General features: G+C 44.2%; 1 protein-coding gene across 1 annotated transcript in view; it reads right to left on the bottom strand.

Annotated features, from left to right (window-relative positions):
• Window positions 1-25,091, bottom strand: part of LOC126184039 (uncharacterized) — a 497,397-nt gene that overhangs the window by 340,220 nt on the left and 132,086 nt on the right. Inside the window, exon 2 of the mRNA XM_049926396.1 lies at window positions 16,386-16,424. The gene's annotated coding sequence lies outside the window, so the exon portion shown is untranslated. The remainder of the gene's footprint in view (window positions 1-16,385; window positions 16,425-25,091) is intronic.

Below are 25,091 nucleotides of genomic sequence, written 5' to 3'. Positions count from 1 at the left end.
GCTGGCCGCCTCTCTTCTACATCACTCATCGTAGCCGCTCTCTGGCAAGTACACCACTACAATTCCTCAACAGCGAGTACTACGTACTACTAAAATATAGCGAAGCACGGTAACAACGACGTCTTCGGACCAGTCGCAGTCTTCATCTACACTATGCAAACCACTATGCAACTCATGGCAGAGGGTACTCCTCATTTTAACACTTACTAGCAATTCTTCCCGTTCCATTCGCCTATGGCGCGCGTCAGGACGACAGCTTAACATCCTCAGTCGTTATGTAGCATCTACACTACATCCAATTTTTTTCCCTCCCTAATCCAGAGAATAAATTAAACTCGCTGTGCCTGATTAGCATATACGTTACACCACTTTTCAGTGCATCACTTCTTGTTGTTTCTGCATGTCCACAGTATGTGGCAGCATCTGCTTAAAGAAAGAGGTTTATCGCAGTGTCAACATGTTTTCGAGAAATAAAGGTAAATTGTTTGCTTTTAGTAATTCTGGACTATTAATTGTTCAGAACATGCTGTAAAATGCTAATATGCTCCACACTATCGAATAACTTATTATTTATTTCATCACGACAGTACATGACGTGACAAAAGTCATGGGAGTACAATACACACGTATACAGATGGCGGTAGTATCGAGAACGTAAGGTATAAAACGGCAGTGCATTGGCGGAGCTGTCATTTGTGCTCAGGTGAATCATGTGAAAAGGTTTCCGACGTGACTATGGCTGTTAGACTTCGAACGCGGAATGATAGTTGGAGCTAAACGCATGGAACATTCCATTTCGGAAATCGTTAGGAAATATATATTCCGAGATCCACAGTTTCAATAGTGTGCCGAGAATACCACATTTCAGACACTACCTCTCACGACGGACAACGCAGTGGCTGACAGCCTTCACTTACTGACAAGAGCAGCGGCGTTAGCCTAGAGTTGTCAGAGCCAACAGACAGGCAACGCTGCGCGAAATAACCACAGAAATAAATGTGGGATGTAAGAAGAACGTATCTGTTAGGACAGTGCGGCGAAATTTGGCTTTAATGGGCTATGGCAACAGACGACCGACGCGAGTGCCTTTGCTAACAGCACGACATCGCCCGCAGCGCATATCAGTTGGAACCTATACGACTAGAAAACCGTGGCCTGGTCAGATGAGTCCTACTTTCAGTTGGTAAGAGCTGATAGTAGGGTTCGAGTGTGGCGCAGACGCCTCGAAGCCACGGACCCAACTTTTCAACGCGGCACTGTGCTAGATGCTAGTGGTTCAGCGTTGGCGTGGGCCGTATTTACATGGAAAGAACTGATCATTGACTGGAAATGGTTACGTTCGGCTACATTGAGACCATTTTCAGCCACTCATGGACCTCATGTGCCCGAACAATAATGGAATTTTTATGGATGACATTGCGCCACGTCACTGGGACACAATTGTTTGTGACTGATTTAAGAACATTCTGAACAATTCGAGCGAAAGATTTGGCCACCCAGACCGCCCGACACGGTCCCATCGAACATTTTTGGGACATAATCGAGCGGTCAGTCCGTGCACAAAACCCAGCACGGCAACACATTCGCAATTATAGACGGCTATAGAGGCGGCATGGATCAGTATTTCTGCAGAGGACTTCAAACGCCCTAGTCCACTCCACGTCGATATGCTGCACTACGCCGGGCAAAATGAGGTACGGCATGTTATTAGGAGGTATCGAAAGACGTTTGTCCCTTCAGTGTATATTTGTTTTATGTAGCCACTACCTACAGTTTCACATTCCAGTGGCACTGTTTTCGTAAATTTTAAGTATTTCAGTACTGTGTTTTCTGAGTATTGTTCATATTTCATTTATTTTCTAACACAAATAGTATTCACATTGAACGTGAATTTTGTTGAATCACACCCACTAATACTGACTTCCCATTCCTAAATCTAAGCTCAGGACTGAGCAGGATGCGTGTCCCTGTGCGCTCTGTAATTGGTCTTATCTTGTGTCCGTGATCCCCACAGGAACGATAGGAAGCGGACTGTAGTATTGATTTCTCACTTGAAGTTGGTTCTTGAACCTTTGTAAGTAGGCTTTGGCGGGATAGTTTACGTCTTTCCTGAAGCGTCTACCACATCGGTTTTTTCAGCATCTATGTGACGCTCTCCCACGAGCCAAACAAATCTGTGATAATTTATGTCGCCATTCTTTGTACACTTGCGATGTCTCGCAGCAGTTCTATTTCGTACGTGTCAAACATACTTGAGTAATATTTTGGGATGAGTCGCACGAGTATTCTGTAAATAATTTCCTTTGTATATTGATTACATTCTCGTAGTATCCTACTAATGAACTTGCTTTTCCTGTAACTTAGCCTGCGTGGCGGTTTCATTTCATTTCATATGGTTACAGTTTGTTACATCCAGGTATTTGTATTAGTTGACAGATTCCAACTGGAACTCATTGTAGTCACAGGATACCGCTTTTCTGCGTTTTGTGAAGTGCACAATTGTACATTTCGAAAATTTAAAGCAAGTTGCCAGTCTTTGCACTACTATGAAACTTTATCAAGACTCTCTACCAGGATATCCCCAATCCAGTCACAAATGTTCTTTAATAACCCAACGTAGCTAGCGCTGTAATGTGAATATGTATTTGACGTCTGCCAATTTATTTAAGTATGTTGACGACTTCCAAGGATTGTGTGTCTTTTAATTCTTTGTTTCCTCGCAGATTTTGACAATAGATTCATATTATTATAAGTGGGTTATCATGTGGTGTCCGGGCTTGTCTTTTGACAGTGTTTTGGAGATGTATTACTAATCATGCATGGTTCGGATCGGATGCCATCTGCCGTTTCATACAAGGTATTACCGAGGAGTGGAATGTTTTCATGTGCACTTGCACCTTGGAAGTCGTGGCACATGAATGACTGGTTTTATATGACCTGAAGATATACCTCCAGCGTATGAAAACGGTCGTCATACAGTGGAAACAAAATAAACACCTACTGCAGATTTGGACTTTCATTCAATTTAATATAGACTATCTAAGGTAAGGAATGAGGAGGTTCTACGCAGAATCGGAGAGGAAAGGAATATGTGGAAATCACTGATAAGGAGAAGGGACAGGATGATAGGACATCTGCTAATACATGAGGGAATGACTTCCATGGTACTAGAGGGAGCTGTAGAGGGCAAAAACTGTAGAGGAAGACAGAGATTGGAATACGTCAAGCAAATAATTGAGGACGTAGGTTGCACGTGCTACTCTGAGATGAAGAGGTTACCACAGGAAAGGAATTCGTGGCGGGCCGCACCAAACCAGTCAGTAGACTGATGACAAAAAAAATATTACAATCTCTGATTTTAAACTGTTTGATTGTCCTCCACGTTACAACCTAAATTCCTATTGCACTATGGATTAAATAATAAAGATGAAGATTTAAACGAAAGAAGGGATTATAAATAAAACGAAATTCAAGGAAAATGAGGACTAGAAATAATGACAGCAATAATACTGACGAAAAAATAGGACGATAAAACGAAATAAATTAAATGGAAATCAATTAATTCAAATAAAATTTTAAACCGAAGAAGAATGACAGGACGAAAAATAAGAGCAAATGAGGATGCTGATATGATGATTAAAATTGTATGACAAAGGAACAGAAATAAAAGGAAATACCTCATTAGATTCGAATCCATGATTATCTGCACGTGAAGGCCTTGCCCTATGCATCAAACCACAACCCAGACAATATTATACAACTTTTTAGTGCTGTTGAGTATCACGCAAAATTCCGAAAATATTTTTCATCAATTACTCGCAAACGAAGACTCACCAGGATGCATCTTATCCTACCTCACCGTATAGATGGTTTCAAAAAGTCGATTCCACCGCTTCTTAATAAGAGACGGAACTGATCCACCATGGTACACAAAACACGTCAGAACAATGTAGCAAAAGCAACGAAAAAAGCATGCCAAATTCAGAAGAACGCAAAATCCCCAAGACTGGCTAAGTTTCACGGAAGCTCAAAATTTAGTGCGGATGTCAATGCGAGATGTTTTTAATAGGTTCCACAATGAAACGTTGTCTCAAAATATGGTAGAAAACCCAAAGAGATTCTGGTCGTATGTAAAGTACACCAGTGGCAAGAAACAGTCAATGCCGTCACTGCGTGATAGCGATGGAAATGTTACCGATGACGGTGCCACTAAATCGGAGTTGCTAAATACAGTTTTCCGTAATTCCTTCAGGAAAGAAGACGATGTAAATATTCCACAATTCGAAACCAGAACAGCTGTTAGCATGAGTGCAGTATGCTTTTGGAGCATATACTGTACTCTAACATTATGAATCACCTTGAAGAAAATGACTTGTTGATATATAACCAACACGGATTTAGAAAATATCGTTCTTGTGCAACACAGCAAGCTCTTTACTCCCATGAAATAATGAGTGCTGTCGACAAGGGATCTCAGATCGATTCCATATTCCTAGATTTCCAGAAGGCTTTTGATACCGTTCCTCACAAGCGACTATTAATCAGATTGCGTGCATATGGAGTATCGTCTCAGTTGTGTGACTGAATTCGCGATTTCCTCTCAGAGAGGTCGCAGTTAGTAGTGACAGACTGTAAATTATCGAGTAGAACAGAAGTGCTATCTGGCGTTTCGCAAGGTAGTGTCAGAGACCCTCTGCTGTTCCTGATTTACACAAATGATCTAGGTGATAATCTGAGCAGCCCCCTTAGATTATTTGCAGATGACGCTATAATTTACTGTCTAGTAAAATCATCAGACGATCAATTCCAATTACAAAATGATCTAGAGAGAATTTCTGTGTGGTGCGAAAAGTGGCAATTGGCACTAAACAAAGAAAAGTGCGAGGTCATCCACATGGGTACTAAAAGAAATCCGATAAATTTTGGGTATACGATGAATCGTAGAAAACTAAGGGCTGTGAATTCGACTAAATACCTAGGAATTACAATTACGAGCAACTTAAATTGGAAAAACCACATAGATAATATTGTGGGAAAGGCGGAACAAAGACTGCGCTTTGTTGGCAGAACACTTAGAAGATGCGACAAACGCACTAAAGAGACAGCCATTACACTTGTCCGTCCTCTGCTGGAATATAGCTACGCGGTATGGGATCCTTAACAGGTAGGATTGACGGAGAACATCGAAAAAGTGCAAAGAAGGGCAGCTCGTTTCGTGTTATCGCGCAATAGGGGTGAGAGTGTCTGTCACTGATATGATACACGAGTTGGGGTGGCAGTCACTGAAACAAAGGCGGTTTTCTTTGAGGCGAGATCTATTTACGAAATTTAGATCACCAACTTTCTCTTCCGAATGCGAAAATATTTTGTTGACACCCTCCTATGTAGGGAGAAATGATCATCATAATAAAATAAGAGAAATCAGACCTCGAACGGAAAGATTTAGGTATTCCTTTTTCCCACGTGCCATTCGAGAGTGGAATGGTAGAGAAGTAGTATGAAAATGGTTCGATGAACCCTCCACCAGGCACTTAGGTGTGAATTGCAAAGTAACCATGTAGATTTAGATGGTGCCCTCTCTTTGTAAGCAAACTTACTCGAAGTGTGATAGACACGAAAGCCAAGCATCCTTCATAGCAAAGTCATTAATAGAAGATCTGAAACTGCCTGCCATCGATCATCGGCAACTTAGTGTTTGCATGTTCGAATCTCGTATTAGCTCCTCGTAACGGCGTAGCTTCGTCAGCTTCGAAACTAGGAGAGAGAGGACTAATTCTAAGAATTATATCAGCGCATATGAAAGTGACCACTGCTTCAAACCTCAGCCTAGAATTCCACAAGATATTAAGAAGATGGTATATGCTCGCACACTGCAGTTAGCTGATACACAGGCTGATTCTGCGCGGTAAGGAGCAGGGAGGAATGGGGAATTAATCTAGCGACTACACGGGCTGCAAATGGAATAAGCGACTTTGACAGAGGGCAGATTGTTATCGCCTTGCGCCTGGGAACGAGCATCCCGTAAACAGTGAAGCTGGTCGGCTGTTCGTGTGCTACTGTCGCGAGCATCACATAAAGTAGATGAACGATGGTGAAACCACGAGTAGGCGACAAGATGTTGGACGGCGACGCCTCATCACGCGACATGGAGGCCGGCGGCTTGCCCGTTCTGTGAAGCACGACAGGCGGCGATGTGTGTGAGATTTGACGGCAGTGCACAATGGTGGTGCAGGAAAAATGTTTCGGAACACACCGTTCAGCGAAAAATCTTGAACATGTGGGCTCCGCAGCTGAAGACCCCTACGTGTTACCATCTTAACCCAAAGATACCAGTTACCATTGCTACAGTCTGGAACCGCGCGACCGCTACGGTCACAGGTTCGAATCCTGCCTCGGGCATGGATGTGTGTGATGTCCTTAGGTTAGTTAGGTTTAAGTAGTTCTAAGTTCTAAGGGACTGATGACCTGAGAAGTTAAGTCCCATAGTGCTCAGAGCCTCGAGCCTGTTACCATTGCTGTGGGGGCGAGATTATCGAGCTTGGACGTAACGTGTCGTCTGGTGGGATGAATCACGTTTCATGTTACACCAGGCCGATCATCGTGTAACGCCATCGTGTAAGCGAACGGCTGCTCGAAACATGCACCACGCCACAGACGCAGGCCGGTGGGTGCAGTATTACACTATTGGGAACATTCACATAAGCTTCCGTGGGACCTGTGGTTAGTAAATGAGGGAACCGTATCACCTGTGAACATTAATTCGACCATTTGCATCTCTTCATGCTTGGTGTCTTCCCCGACAGCGATGATACCTTCCAGCAGGATAACAGGCAGTGTCGCAAGGTCAGAACCGAGCTACAGTGATTTGAGGAGCACGTTAGTGGACTCACGCTTATGTCTCGGCCGTTAAATAGTCAGATCTAAACGCTGTCGGGCGCCACCTTCGCACCCACAAAACAGCGGCCCACAATTTACAGGAAATGTGTGACGTCGCGTAGATATTTGGTGTCACACACCTCCGGAAACGTACCAGTGCCTTTTCGAATCTATGCCACGCAGAATCGTTGCTGTATTGCGATTCAAATGTGGAGCAATGCATGATTTCGCGGGTAGTCAAGTTTAATGTTTTTCAGGTAGTTGTCTTTCGTCCGCAGTACAGCCAATATTTCTGAAAATAACTACAATAACACAGCAAACTAACGTTGAAAGAGTATTAACATAGCGATGCAGACAGCAGAAAGCAACATATAAATAACAGCAGTAAGATAATAGAATATTAACAAAGCGCAAAATAACGCAGACTCTTGTGTTTCATTTTAGGCCTAACGTCTTTCATCCCACGTATGCAAAGTACCACAACGAAAACCTCATTATCTGCAGATGACGAACTGTATTTAAGTATCAGCTGCATTGCAGAGTACAGCCAGCCATATTAACAAAAGTATTTTCTATTAAGGTATAAACTTTGTTAAAATGTTGTGAAAATAATGACCACAATCCTGAGCCTATATGTATTATCATGCAAATTTCTATCTCCTATTCGACAGAAAATCCGGGGAATGTATTGATGATGGTGAAATTGTATTGAAACAAATGCATGTGAAAAATGATGAAAATTGTGTGCGCTCAAGATAGAATTCTTTTCCAAAACATATGAGGCAGATTTAACTGTTCGAAAGCGTAAGCGAAATAACGACACTTTATTCGGAGGAGAGGTAGTAAAGGTTTAACATGGCTGCAAAGTCTGCTCACTGAGAAGACAAGCGTATGCTTCCTCCGCCCCCGCCATTTACGCTTCAAAAGCAGCTTCATCTGTCCCTGAAAGTGACGCTTTGTGCCTCAGCCGTTAGACGCACCCTGCAGAGGGCCTTTTGCTGCTACGCATCTATTACATGTAGGGCGACGAAAATTGCATTAGCTGCGGAATTCAAATAAAGATCGAACAATATTCATGTACAAACTACAGGCAATGCCTTCCACGTAATGTGTACGTATTTACCATTCTGTAAGAACAACTTAAAGATAGCCCGAAAAACAACAGCAAGCATATCACAATGACTGAAAATGTAACGGTTCTAGACAACTAGGAAAACGTGTCACCATCCTTTGGGCTCGGCTACACGTGAGAATATTTTGCTCACAGACAGTCTGGTACTCTCGGATAGTACTCGCAAAACTGTTTACACTACGGGCGAGTTTTTGCTGATAGTTACTTGCGAGTACTTCTGCGTCAGTCTTGCTAGAGCAGGTGTCGGAACCATTGACACACAGCAGGGTGAGAGAGAGAGAGAGAGAGAGAGAGAGAGAGAGAGAGAGAGAGCTGAGCGGTCACTCTCCGCGAGATTTTTCAGTCACAGTTCTGTGCGTGAAGGAAGAGAATGCGATGGAAGATCATCGGGCTGCAGCTGGATTTTCAATACTTTTGGGGGCTATGAGAACACGTAAACGTTCGCGTTCTTGTTGGATAACGGTGGGTTAGACGGAGTGATGATTTTGGAGCATGCACGAATATCATCGTAGAGTTTGTGATGGAAGACTCACAACAATATCGAAATTTTACGAAAATGGCAGCGATGGAGAGGGAAGAAATACATCTTACAGTGGAACCCAAAATTGCCAAGCAAGAAACTATTATGCCTAAATCCAATACTGTTAAAAGGTAAATGGCAGTTTTACGAGTTGCAAAACGATTATTTTCAAACATAACTTAACATGATTCTTTATGTTAATTAATCTATATTATAGAACTACTTTGCCTGATTCCTTACATTACGGATATTCTGGTAAAGTCCTTCTGTGAAATTGTTAAAAACAAAAGCCATTTTCAGCTTTGCTTATCTCAGTTCCAGTAGTCCAGTAACTGTACATTCCATTACGCCTATCTTCCCTCGTAAAAATTAATGACATGCACAGCTTCGTGCTGAGTCCACTTCCTGTCAACTTTCTTCATCTCTTTTTTGCCGACAAATCGCTGACATTCCTTCGCCGCGCGTATGCATCGCGACCGTCCCGACAACGCCGGTACACGTTTATAGAGCAGTGAGTTGCAGTGTTTAGGTGGCGTAGTGAATAACGCGCTGATCTCCATTCACATTTTCATATGGGCGCAGGATCGAGTCTCCTCGGTGACAATTTTCTTCGTTTAAACTCTGTAGAACATGTATATGATGCTTTTATAAGTTCTTTGCTGCGTTAAATTGTTTAAACCTAGAACTTTCCAAATAGGACAACTGCTTCAGCTGTGTGCGTACGAGATGAAACGGGCGTTCTTTTTTTCGCTCAAAAACATGTCACGGCCACAAATTGTGGTTTGCAACACGCAGTTTTGTGAATACTTTCATGTAATGTGTGCTTTAGAACAGGTGAAATATATTATCGAGGTGCGCTAGCGTAAAAACTGAAATACGGCACAAATTCTGGGCGCAATATGGCCGCTCAACATTCACGGAGTACTGCCCGCCCTCCCGACAGTGGCGGCATACTTTATCTTGTCTGAGAGCTGCGGCGACCGGCTCTCGCGAAATGGAGGTTGCTATCTACACGAGTTCTAAACTCGAAGAGCGGGACTATCCGAGATCCTGCCCCACAGTCGGATTCTGCCGGTGAGCTGACTCCCGGCGCCGTTTATACGGCACTTATTACTCACGTAAGTCCTCGGAGAGTGAAAAACTCTCGCTCTTAAATATCTATCAACATAGGACGGAAGCCTAGTGCCACTCTCTGACTTCCATAGACAAAGTTTTCCGAGAAATACACTTGGTCATTAAATCTGCTACACCAGGAATCAGAGAAAATAATGAAATTTGCCTTACTGTGTTAATACGGAATAATCTGAAGGAAACACGATTTAATTTATAGGTGATTTGGAGCTATAGAGGCTGCGAAATTTCGTACACAGAGCTGAAACCCCTGGCAGCAATAACGCCTCTAACACGACTGGGTAACGAGTCCAATTACGTTTGGATGACAGAAACCGGTACGACTTTAGCTTCAGTTCTGTGTCACAGTTCGCCTATCTTAGTGGCTGCGAATAAAGGCGTGATACTCTCTCAGTATCCTATGAGCAGATGTTCTAACGGGTGAGAGATTGTGAGAACATGCTGGACAGGGTAATAGCTGAACTACTTCGCAATGTGGTATGTTACGTCAGCACACGTCGCATGGTGCCTTGCGTTTTTTTACTCTCGTTTAGGCCCATTAGTGGTCACGTCAAGTAGCTATAAAGCAATAATAATAATAAAATACACGGTCCAGTCACATTAATATGACCACTGCCTATGTTTGGCGTCAACGTGCAATAACCCAATCGCAGACTGCAGCGAACGGCACTAGAGGTAGAGGGTATTATAAAACGTGTCAAGGGTACGCGGAAAAAAGTGCAGTCGTTTCGTAATGCAGAAACGGAGCGATTTATCTCACGCCCGAAAGGACATGATCACTGACTTCTTTCGGGCCATGGGTGGCAGTTTTTGCGAAACGGCTAAGTTTGTAAACTGTTCGCGTGCCGCCGTGGTTGAAGTATACCGGGATGGCAAAACGGCACTATCCAAAACCGTCGCCCAGGCAACTGTGGCGCACCACTGACCATAGACGACAAGGGTGAATGACGGCTGCGGAGATGTGTACAGGCGAATGGACGTGCAAATGTTGAGCAGCTGACCGCCTAGATGAACCGAGGGGCTACCAAGAGTGTCTCCTCAACGACCGTTCAGCGAACGTTGCTGCGTGTGGGTCTCTGCAGCAGGCGCCTGGTTCATGCACCCACGCTGACTACTGTTTATCTGCGACGAAGGTTGGAATTTGCACGCCAACATCGCAACTGTACGTCCAATGAATGGCAACAGGTGGTCATTTCGGATGAATCACGTTTTATGTTCCATTGGACAGATGGCCTGCCGGCCGGAGTGGCAGTGCGGTTCTAGGCGCTACAGCCTGGAACCGAGCGACCGCTACAGTCGCAGGTTCGAATCCTGCCTCGGGCATGGATGTGTGTGATGTCCTTAGGTTAGTTAGATTTAAGTAGTTCTAAGTTCTAGGCGACTGATGACCTCAGAAATTAAGTCGCATAGTGCTTAGAGCCATTCGAACAAATGGCCTTTGGCGAGTACGTCGCGAAACGTCTGAAAGGAAGCACCCTGCATGAGTTATGGTCTGGACGAATTATTTCATGGGAGTCCCTGGATGATTTCATCATCCTATAAAGCGCAATGGATCAACACAAGATGTATCTAGCCTTGGAGACAATGTCTACCCCTAAAAGCAGATTGATTTTCCAAGGCACGGTGGTATCTACCAACAGCACAATGCAACGGGTCACACAGCTCGCGCGTGTGTTTCGAAGAGCACCAGAACGAGTTCACCGACTCCCATGGCCACTTAACTTCCCGGATTTAAATACAATCTAGAATCTGTGGGACCGCCTCAACCGAGAAACCTAGCGCAGCCGGCCACGGCACGGGAGTCGACATGGCTCCTTGTCACTATCGGTACCTTCCAGAACCTCACTGATCCTCTTCACGCACGTATTCGCAGCGGTCCGCTCTGGAAAAGCTGAGTGTTCAGGCTTCTGACATATGATTGCACAGTGTAACAATAATAATAATAATAATAATAATAATAATAATAATAATAACTGTTTCGGATAAATGAAACACACTCTCCACGAAAATTACAAATATGTCAACCAAAAAAAAACCTCTTTGGTGCCAATGGCTGCAAGAAACTACAAATAGTCCGAAACAGATGATGATCGAAGACCTTGAAATTCTAAACAGAAATAATTTCGAAAGAAGTTGTCAGGTGATCTGAAACAACACTCATATCGGATGAAACACAAACGGAAAAACCCGAAGTTAAATGAGAACTACACTATGTGATCAAACGTATCCGGACACCCCCTAAAACACACGTTTTTCAAATTAGGTTATTTGTGCTGCCACCTACTGCCAGGCACTCCATATCAGTGACCTCAGTAGTCATTAGACATCATGAGACAGCGGAATGAGGCGCTCCGCGGAACTCACGGACTTCGAACGTGGTCAGGTGATTGGGTGTCACGTCATACGTCTGTACGCGGGATTTCCACACTCCTAAACATCCCTAGGTCCACTGTTTCCGATGTGATAGTGAAGCAGATATGTGAAGGGACATCTAGAGCACAAAAGTGTACAGGCCGACCTCGTCTGTTGACTGACAAGAGACAGCCGACAGCTGAAGAGGGTCGTAATGTGTAATAGGCAGACGTCTATCCAGACCATCACACAGGAATTCCAAACTGCATCAGAATACTCTGCAAGTACTATGACAGTTACGCGGGAGGTGAGAAAACTTTGATTTCATGGTCGAGTGGCTCCTCATAAGCCACACATCATGCCGGTAAATGCCAAACGACGCCTAGCTTGGTGTAAGGAGCGTAAACATTGAACGATTGAACAGCGAAAAAACGTGTGGCGTGACGAATCACGGTACACAACGTGGTGATCCGATGGCAGGGTGTGGGTATGGCGCATGCCCGATGAACGTCGTCTGCTAGTGTGTGTAGTGCCAACAGTGAAATTCGGAGGCGATGGTGTTATGGTGTCGTGTTTTTCATGGAGGAGGCTTGCACCCCTTGTTGTTTAGCGTGGAACTATCACAGCACAGGCCAACATTGATGTTTTAAGCACTTTCTTGCTTCCCACTGTTGAAGAGCAATTTGGGGATGGCGATTGCATCTTTCAACGCGATCGAGCACCTGTTCATAATGCACGGCCTATGGCGGAGTGGTTACACGACAATAACATCCCTGTAATGGACTGGCCTGCTCAGTGTCCTGACCTGAATCCTATAGAACACCTTTGGGATGTTTTGGAACGCCGATTTTGTGCCAGGCCTCACCGACCGACATCTATACCTCTCCTCATTGCAGCACTCCGAAGAATGGGTTGCCATTCCCCAAGAAACCTTCCAGCACCTGACTGAACGTATGCCTGCGAGATTGGAAGCTGTCATCAAGGCTAAGGGTGGGCCAACACCGTATTGAATTCCAGAATTACCGATGGAGGACGCCACGAACTTTTAACTCATTTTCAGCCAGGTGTCCGGATACTTTTAATCACATAGTGTAAGTCTTCACATGATACATAGGTGCTCCAAAGAGGAAAGTAATAACAGTGCGAGAAGGGGATAGGTTTCAGATACGTGAATGGCTCTATGAAGTTTTAAATAACAGAACAGAGTAATTTATTCCGGACGGCGAGAGTTCATCACAACGTTATCGCCAGCGGTGCCACAGGGGAATGTGGTAAGACCGTTCTTGAAACGTCCTGGCATATTAAAACTGTGTGCTGGACTGAGACTCGAACTCGGTACCTGTGCCTTTCGCGGGCAAGTGCTCTACCGACTGAGCTACCACAGCACGACTCACGACACGTCCGCACAGCTTTACATCCGACACTACCTAATCTCCTACATTCCAAACTTCACAAATAGTCTCCTGCGAAACTTGTGGGACTAAAACTCTTGTAAGAAAGGATATTGTGTAGACATGGGTCGTGCGTCGTGCTTGGGTAGCTCATGTGGTCGAATACTTCCCCGCGAACGGCAAAGCTCCCCAGTTCGAGTCTCCGTCCAGCACAAAGATTTTAATCTGCCAGGAAGTTTCATATTAACGCATACTCTGCTGCAGAGAGGACTGTTCATGTTTTCCATATTCATAAACGATCTGAGGGATAGCATGAGCAGCAGTAATCTCAGTCTGTTTGCTAATGACGCTGTAGTTTATGGGAAAGTGTTGTCGTTGGGGGATTGTAGGAGAGTCCAGGATGACTTGGACAGAACTTCTATTTGATGCTCTAACTGTCGAAAAATGTAAATTAATGCACATGAAGAAGAAAAACAATCCTGTAATGTTCGAATACCGCATTAATGGTGAGCTGCTTGACACAGTAAGGTCGATTAAATATCCAGGCGTAACGTTGCAAAGTGACATGAAATGAAATGGGCGCGCAAAGTCTGTACTACAGAAGACTCATCTATAAATGACATTACCTACGGAACACTAGTGCGACCCATTCTTGAGTCCTGCTCGAGTATCTACCATATCCATTAAGTCCGATTAAAGGAAGACCTAGCATCAAATCAGGGGCGTGATGCTAGATTAGTTACTGGTAGCTTGGATCAACACCCGAGTTTCAAATGGGAATCCCCGGAGGGAAAAGACGTTCTTTTCGTGAAACGCTACTGAGAAATTTTAGAGGACCAGCATTTATGACAGTCTTCAGAACCACCCTACTGCCACCAAAATACAACTCTTGTAGGGACCACGAAGATAAATCAGGGGTCGCAATGAAGCATATGGGCAGTTGTTTTTCCCTCGCACCACTAGCGAGAGGAACACGATAGGCTAAGAGTAGAAGGTATCATCAGCCAAGAACCGCATGGTGTATGATGTAGACGTAGATAATAACAGCAACAATAATCCTGATAGTACTCATTTTCTTGCATCCGACTTTCTTATGGTTAACACAAACATTTTATTTCCACAACGATTAGCTAATTTCGGCCCTTTGACCACTATTATTGTGTTTACCATCAGACTCCGTGACAAAGATTCAAGAAATAAGAAGTAACAACAAGTAAAGCAAAGTACAACACAACAGCCTTCAGACACGCATGTGATTTTCCTTCCTTTATATGAATGAAGCTCAGTCACGACTCCAACAATAGCTACTATGGATAAATTATGTAACAAAATAAATGGCCTAGGTACACCACACAAAAAATGCGTTCTATTATAAGGGGCGTTCAAAAAGAAACGAGCCGGAGGCCTAATTACAGAAACCAGTGTCTGTATGTTAGGAGTATTGAGCCTGGCTGTTGATACACTTGTCCCACTATGACACAAGGCGTTGAATGGCTGTCTCATAAAATTCCCAGGGCTGCGATGTTAATCAGTTCCTCACGTACAGCTGGACGTCGTCGTCCACACGAGTGCAGGAAAGGTTATGTTGACGTTCTTCTTTGACCAAGTTGGCCCCCTTCTGATTCACTTCCTGCAGCAGGGGACAACAGTGGATGCCCAGCGTTACTCGCACAGCTTGATTACCCTTTGCCAAGCGATCAAATCAAAACGACCAGGCAATCTCACCAGTGGGGTCATTCTGCTCTACGACAATGCAAAGCCACATACGTCCAACACAGTCGCGGCACTCCTGCAGAAATTCAAATGGGAGGTTCTCGGCCACCCTCCATACAGTCCGGACATTTCCCCCTGTGATTACGCCATTTTTGGTCCCCTTAAAAAGGCTCTCAGGGGCAAATAATTCACCTCGGACGAAGACGTCGAGCTGTACTTGCGGAACTGGTTAACATTGCAGCCCAGGGAATTTTATGAGACAGCTATTCACCGCCTTGTGTCACAGTGGGACAAATGTCTCAACAGCCAGGGTCAATACTTCTAACATACAGGTACTGGTTTCTGTAATTATGCCTCCGGCTCGCTTCGTTTTGAACGTCCCTAATATTTCATTTGTCAAGATGCCATGGCCTGTACAGCAATGTGCGAGAGGTCAACATGTAATAGTATCTCTAAGAAGGAACACCAGAAAAGTAGCTATGGTCACAAACTATATGTACACGAACACTTAACGTAATTCGCACTAAAGAACAGAAAATTCAAACGTCTTAAAATATCCCTGTCGAGTGGCGTAGTATCGTAAGTTCGCAGATGTTAGGCTTTACATCCAGAACCACGAAGTGCAAACTTCTTATTAGTTTGAAACATCACGTAATTTTCGTTATGATGCTAACCACCAAGTTGCTTCATACTGATTAAAGGAGCGAAGTTAGCTAACCCTCAATTGGAATAATAAGTTCCAGAATGGAATTTTCACTCTGCGGAGAAGTGTGCGCTGATATGAAAGTTCCTGGTAAATTAAAACTGTGTGCCGGACAGAGACTTTTGCCTTTAGCGAACAAATGCTCTACCAACTGAGTTCGAGTCCAATCCGGCACACAGTTTTAATCTGCCAGGAAGTTTTATATCAGCGCACACACTCCTGTAGAATGAAAATTTCCTTCTGGAAACATCTGCCAGGGTGTGGCTAAGCCATGTCTTCGCAATATCCCTTCTTCAGGGAGTGCAAGTCTTCCAAGTTTCGCAGGACACTTCTGTGAAATTTGGAAGGTCGTGAGTCGTGCTTGAGTAGCTAATTTGGTAGAGCACTTGCCTGCGAAAGACAGAAGTTGCGAGTTCGAATCTCGGTCCGGCACACAGTTTTAATCTGCCGGGAAGGTTCAAATAATACGTTAGTTTCAAGTAAAATGTCTGTAGCTGGAAAACTAACCCTTCCAATAAATTGATTTTAATAATAATAATAATAATGATTTATTTGAAAAGTACTTACTTTAAAGGTCACTAAACGAATAACCTCTGCTGCTTGGTCCTGTAAAAAAGAACTGATTTAGATACACAGCATAAAATGAGTTACACAGCAAAAATAAAAATGGTTCAAATGGCTCTGAGCACTATGGGACTTAACATCTATGGTCATCAGTCCCCTAGAACTCAGAACTACTTAAACCTAACTAACCTAAGGACATCACAGCAAAAATAATCAAAAAAAGGGGCAACTTTCAAGTCCAGGTACACTAGACACCCCACTACCACCTCTATGGCAACAGTGAACCATCCATTCCCATGTGAAAATGTGTCATTTATATCCAAGCCAAAATTAACTGAACATCCAAGAAATACACAAGGTCCATCGACGAGGGCGTGGGCAGCAACACTCTTCACTGGAATACGGTTTTTCTTGTCTCCTGATGTTGTAGTAAGTTCAATGTTTTCTATATTTTTGTAAACTGTTGTGCGACGACGACGTCGATATCTCCTGTGTCTTGCTGCTGCACAGGCAACTGCATTGAACGCCGCCAACATGCCATACAGGAGATATCGACGTCGTCGTCGCACAGCAGTTTACAAAAATATAGAAAACATTGAACTTACTACAACATCAGGAGACAAGAAAAACCGTATTCCAGTGAAGAGTGTTGATGCCCACGCCCTCGTCGATGGACCTTGTGTATTTCTTGGATGTTCACTTAATTTTGGCTTGGATATAAATGACACATTTTCACATGGGAACGGATGGTTCACTGTTGCCATAGTTAGAAGTGGTAGTGGAGTGTCTAGTGTACCTGGTCTTGAAAGTTTTAATGATAGAAATGTAATTGCCTATCGTACCTACCATATGTTTGAGATTGCTAATAAAGACTTTGGTAAATCTGCCTATGATTCTACCTCTCCACTTGAACATTACAAGAGAATTTTTACGATTCGGATAATCAATCAAAATCAAAAGGCAGGAAACACCTATACATGTACTGTATGAGTAACAAGTGGTGTCATAGTAAAGGTACAGAACTCTTGTATCCAGGCATAAAGTAGATTTAGATTTCCGTATATTTTGCGACGGGTAAGGCCACACTACGCTAGTGGGAAGTGATTTAGTGTACAGCTACCACACGCGGAAACTCCCGAGCGCGCATTAAGGGCTTAAAACGCACACTCTAAAATGCTCCGCAAAGCGGAAATGGAGCAGTGCTTATCGAGAAAGAGGCGGAAGGAGGCAGTAAAATGAAAAGAGAAGAATTCTGGCACAAGAAAGCATCAGTCGAGAAGATTTGCGTGGAACTTTCACACAGCTTCTTATACGAGGGTTCCTCAGAAGGTAAGTTACACATTATTATGGCAGGCCACTTTCATCGAATGCTGCACTACAAATCGAAGTGTCACAGATACACGACACCATTTTTCAACATAGTCACCAAGTCTCCGCGAATAACGGTCCAAACATTCTATCAATCGCTCTGTTCTTCAACGACAGAAATCCGCTCATTGATCACGGAACCGTTCTAGAACCGCTGTGCGAACGTCCATCTCATGGTGCAAGATCTAAACTTCCCGATGGTCATCATCCACGTCTGGGTTTGGTCAAATTGTTGGCACCATTTCACAATGGCTAACCGCGACATTGCAACTGGTCCATATACCACCAAAATTTCAAGGCGAATCTATGTCGAATTTAGGCGTTTTACTCACAAGAATCGTACTGTCCCACGCTGGAGGACATTTCCAGTTGCCGCCATTTCACTCCCACACTGCGATGCGCCTGTTACCTTAACGCAGCAGAACTGTCTTTGCTGGTAACTCGGAACATGTACTCTCATCAGACAATGTGCACTCTTCTCGCGGGATACTCTTAGCGCTAGACGACATGTGTCACTTCCTAAAGTCCTTATGCAGGACTAGCAGTTGAATACGTTCCCATGCTGACACTGTAATATGTTGCGTTAGGTTTAATTATAAAAGCGAAGTACTTTATATAGTGTGTCGCTTCAGCCATTTCTGTACATTGAAAAAAATAAAAATAAAACCTAAATTGGAAGTAATGTTATACATTTTTGCTAACAGGCATAGTTTAAACTAGATCTTGCTCTAGTATTTGCCTGCAAATGGCAATGGATCTGGGTTCGAATCACGGCCATTCACTGTCATCATACACTGAAGCGCCAAATAAATTGGTGTATGCGTGCGTATTCAAATACAGAGAGATGAAAACAGGCAGAATATGGCGCTGCGGTAGGCAACACCTATATAAGACAAGTGTCTCGCGCAGTTGGTAGATCGGTTACTACTGCTAAAATGGCAGGTTATCAAGATTTAAGCGAGTTTGAACGTGGTGCTGTAGTCGGCGCACGGGAGACGGGGCACTGCATCTCCAAGGTAGTAGCGATGAAGTGGGGATTTTCTCCTACGACCATTTTACGAGTGTGCCGTGAATATCAGGAATCCGGTGAAACATCTACATCTACATTTATACTCCGCAAGCCACCCAACGGTGTGTGGCGGAGGGCACTTTACGTGCCACTGTCATCACCTTCCCACGCCCGGGTTTCCGGGTTCGATTCCCGGCGGGTCAGGGATTTTCTATGCCTCGTGATGGCTGGGTGTTGTGTGCTGTCCTTCGGTTAGTTAGGTTTAAGTAGTTCTAAGTTCTAGGGGACTGATGACCATAGATGTTAAGTCCCATAGTGCTCAGAGCCATTTGAACCATTTTTTTTTTTGTCATCACCTCTCTTTTCTGTTCCAGTCGCGTATGGTTCGCGGGAAGAACGACTGTCGGAAAGCCTCTGTGCGCGCTCGAATCTCTCTAATTTTACATTCGTGATCTCCTCGGGAGGTATAAGCAGGGAGAAGCAATATATTCGATACCTCAACCAGAAACGCACCCTCTCGAAACCTGGCGAGCAAGCTACACCGCGATGCAGAGCGCCTCTCTTGCAGAGTCTGCCACTTGAGTTTGCTAAACATCTCCGTAACGCTATCACGGTTACCAAATAACCCTGTGACGAAACGCGCCGCTCTTCTTTGGTTCTTCTCTATCTCCTCCGTCAACCCGATCTGGTACGGATCCTACACTGATGAGCAATAGTCAAGTATAGGTCGAACGAGTGTTTTGTAAGCCACCTCCTTTGTTGATGGACTACATTTTCTAAGGATTCTCCCAATGAATCTCAACCTGGAACCCGCCTTACCAACAATTAATTTTATATCATCTTTCAACTTCAAATCGTTCTGTACGCATACTCCCAGATATTTTACACAAGTAACTGCTACCAGTGTATGTTCCGCTATCCTATAATCATACAATAAAGGGTCATTCTTTCTATGTATTCGCAATACATTACATTTGTCTATGTTAAGGGTCAGTTGCCACTCCCTGCACCAAGTGCCTATCCGCAGTAGATCTTCCTGCATTTCGCTACAATGCTGCAACTTCTCTGTATACTACAGCATCATCCGCGAAAAGCCGCATGGAGCTTCCGACACTATCTACTAGGTTATTTATATGTATTGTGAAAAGCAATGGTCCCATAACACTCCCCTGTGGCACGCCAGAGGTTACTTTAACGTATGTAGACGTCTCTCCATTGAAAACAACATGCTATGTTCTGTTTGCTAAAAACTCTTCAATCCAGCCACACAGCTGGTCTGATATTTCGTAGGCTCTTATTTTCTTTATCAGGCGACAGTGCGGAACTGTATCGAACGCCTTCCGGAAGCCAAGGAAAATGGCATCTATCTGGGAGCCTGTATCTAATATTTTCTGGGTCTCATGAACAAATAAAGCGAGTTGGGTCTCACACGATCGCTGTTTCCGGAATCCATGTTGATTCCTACAGAGTAGACTCTGGGTTTCCAAAAACGACATGATACGCGAGCAAAAAACATGTTCTAAAATTCTACAAAAGATCGACGTCAGAGATATAGGTGTATAGTTTTGCGCATCTGCTCGACGACCCTTCTTGAAGACTGGGACTACCTGTGCTCTTTTCCAATCATTTGGAACCTTCCGTTCCTCTAGAGACTTGCGGTACACGACTGTTAGAAGGGGGGCAAGTTCTTTCGCGTACTCTGTGTAGAGTCGAATTGGTATCCCATCAGGTCCAGGAGGAGGAGGAGGATATTAGTGTTTAACGTCCCGTCGACAACGTGGTCATTAGGATCAGGTTCAGTGGACTTTCCTCTGTTCAGTGATTACAGTTGCTTTTCTATTCCTTGGACACTTATTTAGATGTCAGCCAATTTTTTGTTTGTGCGAGGATTTATAGACGGAACTGCAGTGCGGTCTTCCTCTGTGAAACAGCTTTGGAAAAAGGTGTTTAGTATTTCAGCTTTACGCGTGTCATCCTCTGTTTCAATGCCATCATCATCCCGGAGTGTCTGGATATGATGTTTCGCGCCACTTACTGATTTAACGTAAGACCAGAACTTCCTAGGATTTTCTGTCAAGTCGGTACATAGAATTTTACTTTCGAATTCACTGAACGCTTCACGCATAGCCCTCTTTACGCTAACTGACATCGTTTAGCTTCTGTTTGTCTGAGAGGTTTTGGCTGCGTTTAAACTTGGAGTGAAGCTCTCTTTGCTTTCTCAGTAGTTTCCTAACTTTGTTGTTGAACCACGGTGGGTTTTTCCCGTCTCTCACAGTTTTACTCGGCACGTACCTGTCTAAAATGCATTTTACGATTGCCTTGAACTTTTTCCATAAACACTCAACATTATCAGTGGCGGAACAGAAATTTTCGTTTTGATCTGTTAGGTAGTCTGAAATCTGCCTTCTATTACTCTTGCTAAACAGATAAACCTTCCTCCGTTTTTTTTTATATTCCTATAAACTTCCATATTCAGGGATGCTGCAACGGCCTTATGATCACTGATTCCCTGTTCTGCACTTACAGAGTCGAAAAGTTCGGGTCTGTTTGTTATCAGTAGGTCCAAGAGGTTATCTCCACGAGTCGGTTCTCTGTTTAATTGCTCGAGGTAATTTTCGGATAGTGCACTCAGTATAATGTCACTCGATGCTCTGTCCCTACCACCCGTCCTTTGAAATCTCCACCTAAGACTATAACATGCTGAGAAAATTTATATGTGAAATGTATTCCAAATTTTCTCTCAGTTGTTCTGCAACTAATGCTGCTGAGTCGAGAGGTCGGTAAAAGGAGCCAATTATTAACCTAGCTTGGTTGTTGAGTGTAACCTCCACCCATAATAATTCACAGGAACTATCCACTTCTACTTCACTACAGGATAAACTACTACTAACAGCGACAAACACGCCACCACCGGTTGCATGCAATCTATAGTAAGCACCGTCTGTCCCTTTGTAAAAATTTCGGCAGAATTCATCTCTGGCTTCAGCCAGCTTTCTGTACCTATAACGATAATCTCAAACGTCGCTGAGGCTGGAAAAAGATCCTGCAGGAATAGGACCAACGACGACTGAAGAGAATAGTTCAACGTGACAGAAGTGCAACAGTTCCGCAAATTGCTTCACATTTCAATGCTGAGCCATCACCAAGAGTCAGCGTGCTAACCATTCAGCGAAACATCGATATGGGCTCTCGGAGCCGAAGGCCCACTTGTGAATCCGTGATGACTGCACGACACACAGCTTTACGCCTCACCAGGGCCCGTCAACTCCGAAAATGGACTGTTTATGACGGGAACATGTTGCCTGGTCAGACAACTCTCCTTTGAAAATGGATCGAGCGGATGGACTTCTAAGGGTATGGAGAGAATCTCATGAATCTCATGAATCCATGGACCCTGCTTGTCACGTGGGCACTGTTCAAGCTGGTGGAGGCTCTGTAATGATGTGGGACGTGTGCATCTGAACTACTATGGGACCTCTGATACGTCTAGATACGACTCTGACAGGGGACAAGTACGTAAACATCCTGCCTGATCATCTGCATCCATTCATGTCCATCGTGCATTCCAACGGACTTGGGAAATTCCAGCAGGACAATACGACACCCCGCACTTCCAGAATTGCTACAGAGTGGCTCCAGAAACACACTTCTGATTTAAACATTTCCGCTGCCCACAAAACTCCCCAGACATGAACATTACTGAGCATATCTGGAATGCTTTGCAACGTGCTGTTCAGAAGAGATCTACTCTTACCGATTTATGGACAGCCCTGCAGGATTGATGGTGCCAGCTCCCTCCAGCACTACTCCAGACATTAGTCGAGTTCATGCCACGTCGTGTTGCGGCACTTCTGAGTGCTCGCGGGGGCTCTACACGGTATTAGGCAGATGTACCAGTTTCTTTGGCTGTTCAGTGTACGATGTGTGGCGGAAGGCACGTAATATATCAGTCTCTGTGTCCCTCTTTTCCTGTTCCATTGGAGTTTGGTACGCTGGAAGGATACTATTGATGCTCTTACACATGAGCCCGAATCCTGATCGTTGCCGGCCGCGGTGGTCTAGCGGTTCTAGGCGCGCAGTCCGGAACCGCGCGACTGCTACGGTCGCAGGTTCGAATCCTGCCTCGGGCATGGATGTGTGTGATGTCCTTAGGTTAGTTAGGTTTAATTAGTTCTAAGTTCTAGGCGACTGATGACCTCAGCAGTTAAGTCGCATAGTGCTCAGAGCCAGCCTGATCGTTACGCAAGATATATATATATATATATATATATATATATATATATATATATGTTTCTTGATCCATTTTACAGCATGGGCTCTTCAAATTTAATGAAGCACAAGGTCTTTCTCGCAAAGTTTCGCATCGCAGTTCGTTGAGCACTTCTGTAACTCTCTCACACTGACTAAACTACCCCGAAATGAGTAGTGCAGCTCTTCTTAAAATCTTTTCCATCTCTTCCGTTACTCCAACACTACAAATAATTCAATAAAAAAATGGCTCTGAGCACTATGGGACTCAACATCTTAGGTCATAAGTCCCCTAGAACTTAGAACTACTTAAACGTAGCTAACCTAAGGACATCACACACACCCATGCCCGAGGCAGGATTCGTACCTGCGACCGTAGCAGTCCCGCGGTTCCGGAGTGCAGCGCCAGAACCGCTAGACCACCGAGGCCGGCAAATAATTCAATACCTTCTCTTGCTGACAGTACGGGTAATGTAACTAATGATGATAAACAGAAGGCCGAAATTCTAAACCTAGCTTTCAAAAACTCGTTTACGATAGAGGACTGCAGCACCATTCCCCCTTTCAATTATCGAACAAACGAAAGGATGGCTGACATAGTGTTTAGTGTATCTGGGATTGTAAAACAGTTAAGATCCCTAGACGCCAGAGAGGCATCTGGCCCAGTCGGTATCCCCGTAAGATTTTATGTTGACTATGCTACAAATATAGCACCATTCTTATCTGTCAGCTATCAGAGATCACCGGAACGGCGGAAAGTTCCACGGGACTGAAAGAAGGCCCAGGTCATAGCAATCTATAAAAAGGGTAGAAAATCGAATGCACATAATTACCGGCCAATTTCACTGACGTCGATTTGTTGTAGAATCATGGAACATATTTTGTGTTCAGACATAATGACCTTTCTAGACTCTGAGAAGCTCATCTGCAGAAACCAGCACGGTTTTAGGAAACAGCGGTCATGCGAGACACAGCTGGCCCTCTTTGTGCATGATATACAACAGGCTCTAGATACCGGCTCCCAGTTTGATGCCATATTTCTCGACTTTCGAAAGGCGTTCGACTTGGTTCCGCACTGTCGCTTGCTACAAAAAGTGGGCGCTTACGGTCTATCCAATGACATACGCTGTTGGATAGTTTTCTAACAGACAGGGAGCAGTGTGTCGTCCTGAACGGGGTAACTTCAACAGAAACAAGAGTAGCTTCAGGTGTGCCCCAGGGCAGCGTAATAGGTCCTCTGCTTTTAAAGATTTACATAAACGATCTGGTTGATGGTATTGACGGCGGCCTTAGACTGTTTGCCGATGATGCTGTAGTCTACAGTCTTTCACACGAAAGTGAGGATTTGCAGGAAATAAATGCGTGGTGTAATGACTGGCATTTATTTCTCAATATTAGTAAGTGTAACCTACTGCGTATAACAAGGCGAAAATCCCCATTAATGTACGAGTACAAAATAAATGACCAGTTTTTGGAAGCGGTAACATCAGTGAAGTATCTGGGTGTGACTATTCGAAATGATCTCAAATGGAATGATCAGATTACACAAGTAACGGGTAAGGCGAACTCTAGATTGCGGTTTATTGGTAGAATCCTGAAGCGATGCAGTCCTTCAACAAAGGAAATAGCTTACAATACGTTAGTTCGTCCAGTCTTAGAGTATTGTTCGTCTGTATGAGACCCTTATCAGTTGGGTCTGATTCAAGAGATTGAGAAGGTCCAAAGAAGAGCGGCAAGATTCGTGACTGGTACATTTAGCCATCGCGAGAGCGTTACAAATCTCATAGAAAGTTTGAAGTGGGACACACTTGCAGATAGACGACGCGCTAAATGGAAGGGGCTACTCACTAAATTCCGAAATCCAATCTTCACCGAGGATGTAGAGCATATATTATTACCACCAACTTTCAAATAGCGTAATGATCATCATTCGAAGATAAGGGAAATAAGAGCTCGTACTGAGGCGTTCAGACAGTCGTTTTTCCCTCGCGCGATCCGCGAGTGGAACAGACGGGGAATATGACTTTGGCGCGAATTGTACCCTCCGCCACACACCGTTTGGTGGCTAGCGGAGTATATATGTA

This window comes from Schistocerca cancellata, chromosome 4 (genome assembly GCF_023864275.1).
Source record: "Schistocerca cancellata isolate TAMUIC-IGC-003103 chromosome 4, iqSchCanc2.1, whole genome shotgun sequence".
Lineage (NCBI taxonomy): Eukaryota > Metazoa > Arthropoda > Insecta > Orthoptera > Acrididae > Schistocerca > Schistocerca cancellata.
The sequence above is the reverse complement of the archived record's forward strand: the minus strand, read 5'-3'. Positions and strand labels throughout refer to the sequence as shown.